This window comes from Oncorhynchus masou, unplaced genomic scaffold (genome assembly GCF_036934945.1).
Source record: "Oncorhynchus masou masou isolate Uvic2021 unplaced genomic scaffold, UVic_Omas_1.1 unplaced_scaffold_1495, whole genome shotgun sequence".
Classification (NCBI taxonomy): Eukaryota; Metazoa; Chordata; class Actinopteri; order Salmoniformes; family Salmonidae; genus Oncorhynchus; species Oncorhynchus masou.
Window position 1 is genome coordinate 113,363 of NW_027004956.1, and position 12,643 is coordinate 126,005.

General features: G+C 48.4%; 1 non-coding gene across 1 annotated transcript; it reads right to left on the reverse strand.

Annotated features, from left to right (window-relative positions):
* Positions 1-904: 904 nt before the first annotated feature.
* trnap-ugg (transfer RNA proline (anticodon UGG)) lies at positions 905-980 on the reverse strand. Its single transcript has one exon. It is a non-coding gene; the product is annotated as a tRNA-Pro (tRNA).
* Positions 981-12,643: the final 11,663 nt, after the last annotated feature.

Consider the following 12,643-nt stretch of genomic DNA (forward strand, 5'->3'; position numbering starts at 1 on the left):
AATAGGGTTAGAGGCAGAGAATCCCAGTGGAAAGAGGGGAACCGGCCAGGCAGAGACAGCAAGGGTGGTTCGTTGCTCCAGAGCCTTTCCGTTCACCTTCCCACTTCCCACTCCTGGGCCAGACTACACTCAATCATATGACCCACTGAAGAGATGAGTCTTCAGTAAAGACTTGATTGAGCCTCCTGTCAATGTTCCTTCACTGGTTAATAGTCCAGAATATGGAGGGGGAAAGCCAGTTATGACTCTATCTCCAGTCATTTGTCATACGCTTAGGATCTGGAAACAGATGAGGTATTTTCTTAACATTGGAACCCTGGACCGATGCACTCATATCTTAAACATTTTAACCAGAGACCAATGTGTATCAGTGAATCGTTACATCCCTACTTACCCCCTTTAGCCGACCATGACCCACCCTCACTGTCTAGTCCATCACTAACTGCTGGGTGTTTGTGTCCTGCTCTGCTCTGGTGGTTTACATTGACAGCCCGATTTGTCTGAATCATGCTTTCCACCCTGCATTGGATGATGTGGTGTTTTCACACAGTGGAGGGAGAAGGGGCTCACAACAATTGGTCATCTATACATGGATGATCGGTTAGCTTCATTTCAACAATTACAGGGAAAGTTCAACATGCCAACAACACATTTTTTCAGATACCTCCAAATCAGGAACTTCTTAAGGACACATATCCCACAGTGTGGCATTAAGCCAAATAAACCTACATTAGATAGCTTGATCCTTGTCAAACCCCATTCAAAAGGGTCGGTCTCTAGACTGTATGATGTGCTACAGAAAGCGTCGGTCTCTAGACTGTATATATATATATATCCCATTTAGCAGACGCTTTTGTCCAAAGCGACTTACAAGTCGGCTGGGGCCACTACTTTTACATATGGGTGGTCCCAGCGGGAATCGAACCCACAACGCTCGGCGTTCCAAGCGCCATGCTCTACCGACTGAGCCACACAGGACCCTGTATGATGTGCTACAGGCCCCCATAGAGGTATCCACAGACACTATTAAAAGGGCTTGGGAACAAGAACTTGGTTCAGAAATCCCAGATGAGGACCGGGCAGAAGCTCTCAGATGAGGACCGGGCAGAAGCTCTCAGATGAGGACCGGGCAGAAGCTCTCAGATGAGGACCGGGCAGAAGCTCTCAGATGAGGACCGGGCAGAAGCTCTCAGATGAGGACCGGGCAGAAGCTCTCAGATGAGGACCGGGTAGAAGCTCTCAGATGAAGACTGGGTAGAATCTCTCAGATGAAGACTGGGTAGAACCTCTGAGATGAGGACCGGGCAGAAGCTCTCAGATGAGGACCGGGTAGAAGCTCTCAGATGAGGACTGGGTAGAATCTCTCAGATGAGGACTGGGCAGAAGCTCTCAGATGAGGACCGGGTAGAAGCTCTCAGATGAGGACCGGGTAGAAGCTCTCAGATGAGGACCGGGTAGAAGCTCTCAGATGAGGACCGGGTAGAATCTCTCAGATGAGGACTGGGCAGAAGCTCTCAGATGAGGACCGGGTAGAAGCTCTCAGATGAGGACCGGGTAGAAGCTCTCAGATGAGGACCGGGCAGAAGCTCTCAGATGAGGACCAGGTAGAAGCTCTCAGATGAGGACTGGGCAGAAGCTCTCAAGAATATAAACCACAGTTCAGGGAATGCCAGACACAACCATGTTCAGTTTAAGGTGATACACAGGTTACACTACTCAAAAGTGAAACTGCATAAAATATTCCTGGACACCTCACCACTATGCGAGAGGTGCAAGCAGGATGAGGGGACGTTGACCCACTTGTTACACTTGTTGGGCTCTCATTTTTGATGACTTATCTAAAGCCTTCGATTGAGTTGTAGCCCCAGACCTATTGACCGCTCTGTTTGGTACAGTTGATGGGAATAACCAGGAAGGGAAGGCTGTCTCTCTTTGTACTCTATTGGCCAAAAGGCTCATATTGCAATTTTTGAAATACCTTTGAAATGTGGTTACGGGATTTAGGGATTGTAATACATATGGAGAAGATTCAATACCTCCAATAGAAGTCCAGTGTTTTACAAAATATGTCAACCGATACTGGATAAATGGTCACGTCACGCTTCATAACTGGGTTGACGATCTGCTGCTACTCTGTGCTGTACTCCACTCAATATTTATTTTGGGTTTAACTACACTGCTTGTAATGACTATATGCTGTCTTCTTATACATGTGCCACCTAATAGGATTTAGTTTTATTTTGTGTATGTGTGAGTTGTTTCGTTTTGTCTTCTAAATTGCCCATCCCATTCAACAGTACAATGAATGTCAATGTTTGTATCGCTGTCTTTAAAAAATTAAATCTATTGGAAAATAATAAGGATATATATTTTTTAAATCATAGGACCGACTGAAGAGATGAGTCTTCAGTAAAGACTTAAAGGTTGAGACCGAGTTTGTGTCTCTTACATGGGTAGGCAGACCGTTCCATAGAAATGGAGCTCTATAGGAGAAAGCCCTTCCTCCAGCTGTTTGCTTAGAAATTCTAGGGACAATTAGGAGGCCTGCGTCTTGTGACCGTAGCGTACGTGTAGGTATGTAAGGCAGGACCAAATCAGAAAGATAGGTAGGAGCAAGCCCATGTAATGCTTTGTTGGTTAGCAGTAAAACCTTGAAATCAGCCCTTGCTTTGACAGGAAGCCAGTGTAGAGAGGCTAGCACTGGAGTAATATGATAAAATGTTTTGGTTCTAGTCAGGATTCGAGCAGCCGTACTTAGCACTAACTGAAGTTTATTTAGTGCTTTATCCGGGTAGCCGGAAAGTAGAGCATTGCAGTAGTGTAATCTAGAAGTAACAAAAGCTTGGATTAGCTTTTCTGCATACAAATTTTAAGAAGATGGAAGGTTTAGATGCCATGACTATTTTTGTGAATGTGTCAAGAGAAACAGGATTTTTTTTTAACTTGATCCTTCATTGATCCTAGATCCTTGCAGTTCTGTGGACAAATGAGTTTTGGAGGAATAAGCAGCGTTCCTCGAGTTCCGAGGTCCCTGAATTCCTATCAAACTGTTACTTGATCAACACAGGCTTGGTCCTGTTTGTGGGTGAGTCCCAGAAAGAGAGAGAAGAGGGACAATTATCTACAAAATCTTTTGGGAGGGACAGAACAGTATTCAACCAGCGATTGAGTTGTGAGACTGTAGAGCTCATCACTCCCCCTAACTGGGAGGGGGACAGAGACTCTGCAGTAGAGCTCATCACTCCTCCTAACTGGGAGGGGACAGAGACTCTGCAGTAGAGCTCATCACTCCTCCTAACTGGGAGGGGGCCAGAGACTCTGCAGTAGAGCTCATCACTCCTCCTAACTGGGAGGGGACAGAGACTCTGCAGTAGAGCTCATCACTCCTCCTAACTGGGAGGGGGCCAGAGACTCTGCTGTAGAGCTCATCACACCTCCTAACTGGGAGGGGGCCAGAGACTCTGCTGTAGAGCTCATCACACCTCCTAACTGGGAGGGGGCCAGAGACTCTGCTGTAGAGCTCATCACACCTCCTAACTGGGAGGGGGCCAGAGACTCTGCTGTAGAGCTCATCACTCTTCCTAACTGGGAGGGGGCCAGAGACTCTGCTGTAGAGCTCATCACACCTCCTAACTGGGAGGGGGCCAGAGACTCTGCTGTAGAGCTCATCACACCTCCTAACTGGGAGGGGGCCAGAGACTCTGCTGTAGAGCTCATCACTCCTCCTAACTGGGAGGGGGCCAGAGACTCTGCTGTAGAGCTCATCACTCTTCCTAACTGGGAGGGGGCCAGAGACTCTGCTGTAGAGCTCATCACACCTCCTAACTGGGAGGGGGCCAGAGACTCTGCTGTAGAGCTCATCACTCCTCCTAACTGGGAGGGGGCCAGAGACTCTGCAGTAGAGCTCATCACACCTCCTAACTGGGAGGGGCCAGAGACTCTGCTGTAGAGCTCATCACACCTCCTAACTGGGAGGGGGCCAGAGACTCTGCTGTAGAGCTCATCACACCTCCTAACTGGGAGGGGGCCAGAGACAATTACTCGATGCCGACACATCTTTCTAGCTAAGTCACATGCTGAAGTTATATTGCGCTTGGTGACATGACCGTTTCATCCTAACATCGTTGGTGCCAATGTGGATAACAATATCATTATACCGTCTAGCCTTAGCCAGCACCATCTTCAGATTAGCCTTAACGTTGGTAGCCCTGCCCCCTGGTAAACAGTGTATGATCGCTGGATGATTCGTTTTAAGTCTAATACTGCTGGTAATGGAGTCACCAATGACTAGGGTTTTCAATTTGTCAGAGCTAATGGTGGGTCAAACCCTGTAACGGGAGGAGTAGAGATCTGAGAAGGCTCGGCCTGTGACTCCTTGCTTAGTGCGGAAAACAATTTAAAAGTTATCGGCTGAATGAGTGACACCGGTTAAGAATGACAAAACTATTTATTTTCCAGGAGCAGTAAGACAATTGTCCGGCTGCAGGAACTAACGCTACAGGGGATTAACACTACAATCTGTATTTACTGCTGGTGTAACGGATGTGAAACGGCTAGCTAGTTAGCGGTGTTCGCGCTAAATAGCGTTTCAAATCGGTGACATCACTTGCTCTGAGACCTTGAAGTAGTGCTTCCCCTTGCTCTGCAGACTGTGGCTTTTGTGGAGCGATGGGTAACGATGCTTCGAGGGTGACTGTTGTTGATGTGTGCAGAGGGTCCCTGGTTCGCGCCCGGGTAGGGGTGAGGGGACGGAGCAAGGGGGACCACTACTTCAAGGTCTCAGAGCAAGTGACATCACCGATTGAAACACTATTTAGCACGTACCACCGCTAACTAGCTAGCCGTTTCACATTCGTTACAGAAGTGCATCAGGCTGTAATTTCATAAAGTGGATGACTCAACTGTAGACTCATTTACAGCAAGCGGTAGCGGAGCACCAAGTCTCGGTCCAAGAGGCTTCGAAACAGCTTATACCCCCAAGCAATAAGACTCCTAAACAGCTAACAAAACAGCTACCCAGACCCCTCTTTTACATTGCTGCTACTCTCTGTTCATAATCTATGCATAGTCACTTTAACTCTACCTACATGTACATACTACCTCAACTAACCGGTGCCCCTGCACATTGACTCTGTACCGGTACCCCCTGTATATAGCCTCCACATTGACTCTGTACCGGTACCCCCTGTATATAGCCTCCACATTGGCTCTGTACCGGTACCCCCTGTATATAGCCTCCACATTGACTCTGTTCTGGTACCCCCTGTATATAGCCTCCACATTGACTCTGTACCGGTACCCCCTGTATATAGCCTCCACATTGACTCTGTACCGGTACCCCCTGTATATAGCCTCCACATTGACTCTGTACCGGTACCCCCTGCCCTGTATATAGCCTCCACATTGACTCTGTACCGGTACCCCCTGTATATAGCCTCCACATTGACTCTGTGCTGGTACCCCCTGTATATAGCCTCCACATTGACTCTGTACCGTAACACCATGTATATAGCCTCCACATTGACTCTGTACCGGTACCCCCTGTATATAGCCTCCACATTGACTCTGTATATAGCCTCCACATTGACTCTGTACCGTAACCCCCTGTATATAGCCTCCACATTGACTCTGTACCAGAACCCCCTGTATATAGCCTCCACATTGACTCTGTACCAGAACCCCCTGTATATAGCCTCCACATTGACTCTGTACTGGTACCCCCTGTATATAGCCTCCACATTGACTCTGTACCGTAACACCATGTATATAGCCTCCACATTGACTCTGTACCGGTACCCCCTGTATATAGTCTCTACATTGACTCTGTACCGGTACCCCCTGTATATATCGTCCACATTGTTATTTTACTGCTGATGTTTAATTATTTGTTACTTTTATTTTCTATTTTTTACTTAACACTTTTTAAAAAATGTATTAACTTAAAGCATTGTTGGTTAAGTGTTGTAAATAAGCCTTTCATGGTAATGTCTACATTTGTTGTATTTGGCACATGTGACAAATAGAATTTGATTTGATTTGATCATATACTCGCTCATCCTGCGGGTTTTGACACATGGGCGCTAGCCTATTAGCAATGTTATGACTGTGCCCTTGCTAGTTTGATTGGATTGACTTTCCCAGCCTTAGTTACAGTCCTATGTTTTGTTCAATATATTGAGTCATTGAAATTGAAACAGTTCATCCCGAATGGGTGGAGGCAGCACAGAATGTACCAGGCCAGCTGTGATTTAACACCTGACAGCAATATTTTTGGGACCACCAGGAAATGTGTTGGTGAATTATATTAGTCATGCATTGAACTGCAGCCACATATTCTGACAATGTCTTGCTATACGTCATGGATTTTTTTGGTCAAATTTAACCTGTTTTTAAACCTCGTATGAAGTTGGTTTTGAATCATTAACTGAGAATTTGATATTTTTGACTGATACTATGATTGTATGTTTCTGTCACACCTACTCTCGCCCCCTCTCGCTCCCCCCTCTCGCCCTCCCCCCTATCGCTCCCCCCTCCCTCTCGCTCCCCCCCCCTCTCGCTCCCCCCTCCCTCTCGCTCCCCCCTCCCTCTCTCATCCCCCCTCCCTCTCCAGCATGGAACATCGCCAGTCTACTAAGCACTGGCCATGGCCCCCGTCATTACACACACCTGGTCCCCATCATTACGCACACCTGGTCCCCAATCATTACGCACATCTGATCATTGTCATTACACACACCTGGTCCATCATTACACACACCTGGTCCCCATCATTACGCACACCAGGTCCCCAATCATTACGCACACCTGGTCCCCATCATTACGCACACCTGGTCCCCATCATTACGCACACCAGGTCCCCAATCATTACGCACACCTGGTCCCCATCATTACACACACCTGGTCCCCAATCATTACGCACACCTGGTCCCCAATCATTACGCACACCTGGTCCCCAACCATTACCCACACCTGGTCCCCATCATTACACGCACCTGGTCCCCATCAATATGCACACATCTGGTCCCCATCATTACACGCATCTGGTCCCCATCAATATGCACACATCTGGTCCCCATCATTACGCACACCTGGTCCCCATCATTACGCACACCTGGTCCCCATCATTACGCACACCTGGTCCCCATCATTACACACACCAGGTCCCCAATCATTACGCACACCTGGTCCCCAATCATTACGCACACCTGGTCCCCATCATTACACACACCTGGTCCCCATCATTACACACACCTGGTCCCCATCATTACACACACCTGGTCCCCATCATTACACACACCTGGTCCCCATCATTACACACACCTGGTCCCCATCATTACACCCACCTGGTCCCCAATCATTACGCACACCTGGTCCCCATCATTACGTACACCTGGTCCCCATCATTACACATTGTTGTTTAGTTGGTTGGTTGGTGATTGTTTTTTGGTTGGTTGGTTAGTTGGTTGGCTGGTTGGTTGGTTGGTTGGTTGGCTGGTTGGTTGGTTGGTTGGCTCGTTGGTTGGCTGGTTGGTTGATGGTTGGTTGGTTGGTTGGTTGGCTGGTTGGTTGGTTGGTTGGTTGGTTGGTTGGCTCGTTGTTTGGTTGGTTGGTTGGTTGGTTGGTTGGTTGGTTGGTTGGCTTGTTGTTTGGTTGGCATGATTGGTTGGTTGGTTAGTTAGTTAGTTAGTTAGTTAGTTAGTTAGTTAGTTAGTTAGTTAGTTTCTGTGGTTTGCCTCTTAGCATAAGAAACCCCACATAATGTTGATCTACTCATTGTTCCTCAGAGTTGAATTGAGCTACTTAGATCTGCCTGATGCTCCAGAATGGAGGTAAACTCAACATGGCTGCAAGCCAGTTCTACACTGTTCAAAGCCCAGCTGTATTGTGAAGTGTAACATTTTAAGGGTAGTGGCCAGTGACCAGTCTTTGTTCGGTGAGAATGAGGAAGTGGCTGTAGATTAGTCATGACTACTGTATTTTCATAGCTCAACATTTCAGTTGAGAAAAATTAGGTTAAACTTGGGAAAATAGTTAGGGTTAGGTGAAATGTAAAAGCGTTTGACCTATCCCATCTAGACATGACCCTGCAGATCACGGTGACAATAGAGCAGCTCTTAACCACAACCACCACCTCCACAACCACAACCACCTTTCACCTCCAATCTCTGGAATCCCCCTGGTCAGTTGAAAAGTCTGTCTCTGTCATCCATGCATGTGATGTTTGGAGGCTGATCTAACTAGAAATGTCTAGGGCATGGATTGCCTTTTTTTTGCCGATATACACATACAGTAAACACAGCAGACAGAGACACACAGCATGTTGCCCTCGTTCCTGGCAATGCATCAACTAAATGGTCGAAATAGTGATGCCTTTTCTCTTCCTAGTTGTTCTGTTCACTAGCTGACCACGTGGAGGCTGTGTCCCATACTGGACCCTATTTCCTATGGGCAAATGGTCAAAACTAGTGCACTACACAGGGAATAGGGTGCCATCTGAGACTCAACGCAGCCTTGTCTGAGGGGGCCTGAGAGGGTGGCCAGGGGAATGTCCAGCTGGTTGTACTGGCCTGAATCCCATCTATGTCAGCCAGGTCAGGACTTGGAGGGCCTGGAGGAGAGTGTGTGTGTGTGTGTGTGTGTGTGTGTGTGTGTGTGTGTGTGTGTGTGTGTGTGTGTGTGTGTGTGTGTGTGTGTGTGTGTGTGTGTGTGTGTGTGTGTGTGTGTGTGTGTGTGTGTGAGTGTGTGTGTGCTTGTTTCTGTGCACCTGACAGTAGAATCCCATCCTACACCCCTCCAGTAGGACAGTAGAATCCCATCCAACACCCCGCCAGTAGGACAGTAGAATCCCATCCTACACCCCTCTAGTAGGACAGTAGAATCCCATCCTACACCCCTCTAGTAGGACAGTAGAATCCCATCCTACACCCCTCCAGTAGGACAGTAGAATCCCATCCTACACCCCTCTAGTAGGACAGTAGAATCCCATCCTACACCCCTCCAGTAGGACAGTAGAATCCCATCCTACACCCCTCCAGTAGGACAGTAGAATCCCATCCTACACCCCTCTAGTAGGACAGTAGAATCCCATCCAACACCCCTCCAGTAGGACAGTAGAATCCCATCCAACACCCCTCTAGTAGGACAGTAGAATCCCATCCTACACCCCTCCAGTAGGACAGTAGAATCCCATCCTACACCCCTCCAGTAGGACAGTAGAATCCCATCCTACACCCCTCCAGTAAGACAGTAGAATCCCATCCTACACCCCTCTAGTAGGACAGTAGAATCCTATCCTACACCCCTCCAGTAGGACAGTAGAATCCCATCCTACACCCCTCCAGTAGGACAGTAGAATCCCATCCTACACCCCTCCAGTAGGACAGTAGAATCCCATCCTACACCCCTCCAGTAGGACAGTAGAATCCCATCCTACACCCCTCCAGTAGGACAGTAGAATCCCATCCTACACCCCTCCAGTAGGACAGTAGAATCCCATCCTACACCCCTCCAGTAGGACAGTAGAATCCCATCCTACACCCCTCCAGTAGGACAGTAGAATCCCATCCTACACCCCTCAAGTAGGACAGTAGAATCCCATCCTACACCCCTCCAGTAGGACAGTAGAATCCCATCCTACACCCCTCCAGTAGGACAGTAGAATCCCATCCTACACCCCTCCAGTAGGACAGTAGAATCCCATCCTACACCCCTCCAGTAGGACAGTAGAATCCCATCCTACACCACTCTAGTAGGACAGTAGAATCCCATCCTACACCCCTCCAGTAGGACAGTAGAATCCCATCCTACACCACTCTAGTAGGACAGTAGAATCCCATCCTACACCCCTCCAGTAGGACAGTAGAATCCCATCCTACACCCCTCCAGTAGGACAGTAGAATCCCATCCTACACCCCTCCAGTAGGACAGTAGAATCCCATCCTACACCCCTCAAGTAGGACAGTAGAATCCCATCCTACACCCCTCCAGTAGGACAGTAGAATCCCATCCTACACCACTCTAGTAGGACAGTAGAATCCCATCCTACACCCCTCAAGTAGGACAGTAGAATCCCATCCTACACCCCTCCAGTAGGACAGTAGAATCCCATCCTACACCCCTCCAGTAGGACAGTAGAATCCCATCCTACAGTAGGACCCCATCCTACAAGTAGGACAGTAGAATCCCATCCTACACCCCTCCAGTAGGACAGTAGAATCCCATCCAACACCCCTCCAGTAGGACAGTAGAATCCCATCCTACACCCCTCCAGTAGGACAGTAGAATCCCATCCTACACCCCTCTAGTAGGACAGTAGAATCCCATCCTACACCCCTCCAGTAGGACAGTAGAATCCCATCCTACACCCCTCTAGTAGGACAGTAGAATCCCATCCTACACCCTCCAGTAGGACCTACACCCCTCCAGTAGGACAGTAGAATCCCATCCTACACCCCTCTAGTAGGACAGTAGAATCCCATCCTACACCCCTCCAGTAGGACAGTAGAATCCCATCCTACACCCCTCTAGTAGGACAGTAGAATCCCATCCTACACCCCTCTAGTAGGACAGTAGAAACCCATCCAGCACACATCAATTCAACAAGCCTCTTCTGGACATTATAGTTCAGCAGGCTTCATCCCCATTACTGTTTAGCAGTCCTGTCACGACTTCCGCCGAAGTCGGTCCCTCTCCTTGTTCGGGCGGCGGTCGACGTCACCGGTCTTCTAGTCATCGCCGCTACGCCTTTCATTTTCCATTTGTTTTGTCTTGTTTTCCCGCACACCTGGTTCACATTCCCTCATCAGACTACATGTATATTACCCTCTGTTTCCACCATGTCTGTGTGTGGAACTGTTCTTTGTGTAGGGTGTTACACTACAGGCTGGCTTGCACTAGGTTTGATTCAAACCTAGGTTTGTTTAGTTTAATCCGGTTCATGTTACCGTGGCTGTGCTTTGTGCTGCCTCGCCTGTGCCTTTGGGCCAGGGTGTATATTAATAAAGTTCTCCTGATCTTACCCATCTCTAATCGCCTGTGCCTTTGGGCCAGGGTGGATATTACAGTTCTGTTCTCACCTCAGTGTCATTATGGTTCAGCAGGCCTCAGTGTCATTATGGTTCAGCAGGCCTCAGTGTCATTATGGTTCAGCAGGCCTCAGTCTCATTATAGTTCAGTAGGCCTCATTCTCATTATAGTTCAGCAGGCCTCATTCTCACTATGGTTCAGCAGGCCTCAGTCTCATTATAGTTCAGCAGGCCTCATTCTCATTATGGTTCAGCAGGCCTCATTCTCATTATGGTTCATTAGGCCTCATTCTCATTATGGTTCATTAGGCCTCATTCTCATTATGGTTCAGCAGGCCTCATTCTCATTATGGTTCAGCAGGCCTCATTCTCACTATGGTTCAGCAGGCCTCATTCTCACTATGGTTCAGCAGGCCTCAGTCTCATTATAGTTCAGCAGGCCTCATTCTCATTATGGTTCAGCAGGCCTCATTCTCACTATGGTTCAGCAGGCCTCAGTCTCATTATAGTTCAGCAGGCCTCATTCTCATTATAGTTCAGCAGGCCTCATTCTCACTATGGTTCAGCAGGCCTCAGTCTCATTATAGTTCAGCAGGCCTCATTCTCATTATGGTTCAGCAGGCCTCATTCTCATTATGGTTCATTAGGCCTCATTCTCATTATGGTTCAGCAGGCCTCATTCTCATTATGGTTCAGCAGGCCTCATTCTCACTATGGTTCAGCAGGCCTCATTCTCACTATGGTTCAGCAGGCCTCATTCTCACTATGGTTCAGCAGGCCTCATTCTCACTATGGTTCAGCAGGCCTCATTCTCATTATGGTTCAGCAGGCCTCAGTCTCATTATAGTTCAGCAGGCCTCATTCTCACTATGGTTCAGCAGGCCTCCGTCTCACTATGGTTCAGCAGGCCTCATTCTCACTATGGTTCAGCAGGCCTCATTCTCACTATGGTTCAGCAGGCCTCATTCTCACAGGCCCAAACATGAAGCTGCTGTATGAGGATGATTAACCCTTTACTGTCTGTGGGCAGAGAAGTCCAATCTTTCCATTGTGTCCCCTACATCAGGTAGGCACACTCCTTCCTGGCAACAAAAAAAAGATGTTGGCTCTTAGGTGGCAATCACCTCACTCTCTCCCAATTCACCAGTGGATACAGTTACTATTAGAAGTTATAAGAGAATTATAGACAGAGAGAATGACTGGTGCAGCATGGAGGAGGAAGTTGGGGGAGGAAGATGGGGGAGGAAGTTGGGGGAGGAAGATGGGGGAGGAAGTTGGGGGAGGAAGTTGGGGGAGGAAGATGGAGGAGGAAGATGGGGTGGAAGAAGATGGAGGAAGAAGATGGAGGAGGAATATGGAGGAGGAAGATGGGGGAGAAAGATGGAGGAGGAAGATGGAGGAGGAAGATGGGGGAGGAAGATGGAGGAGGAAGATGGGGAGGAGGTTGGGGGAGGAAGATTGGGGAGGAAGTTGGGGGAGGAAGTTGGGGGAGGAAGATGGAGGAGGAAGATGGGGGTGGAAGAAGATGGAGGAAGAAGATGGAGGAGGAATATGGAGGAGGAAGATGGGGGAGAAAGATGGAGGAGGAAGATGGAGGAGGAAGATGGGGTGGAAGAAGA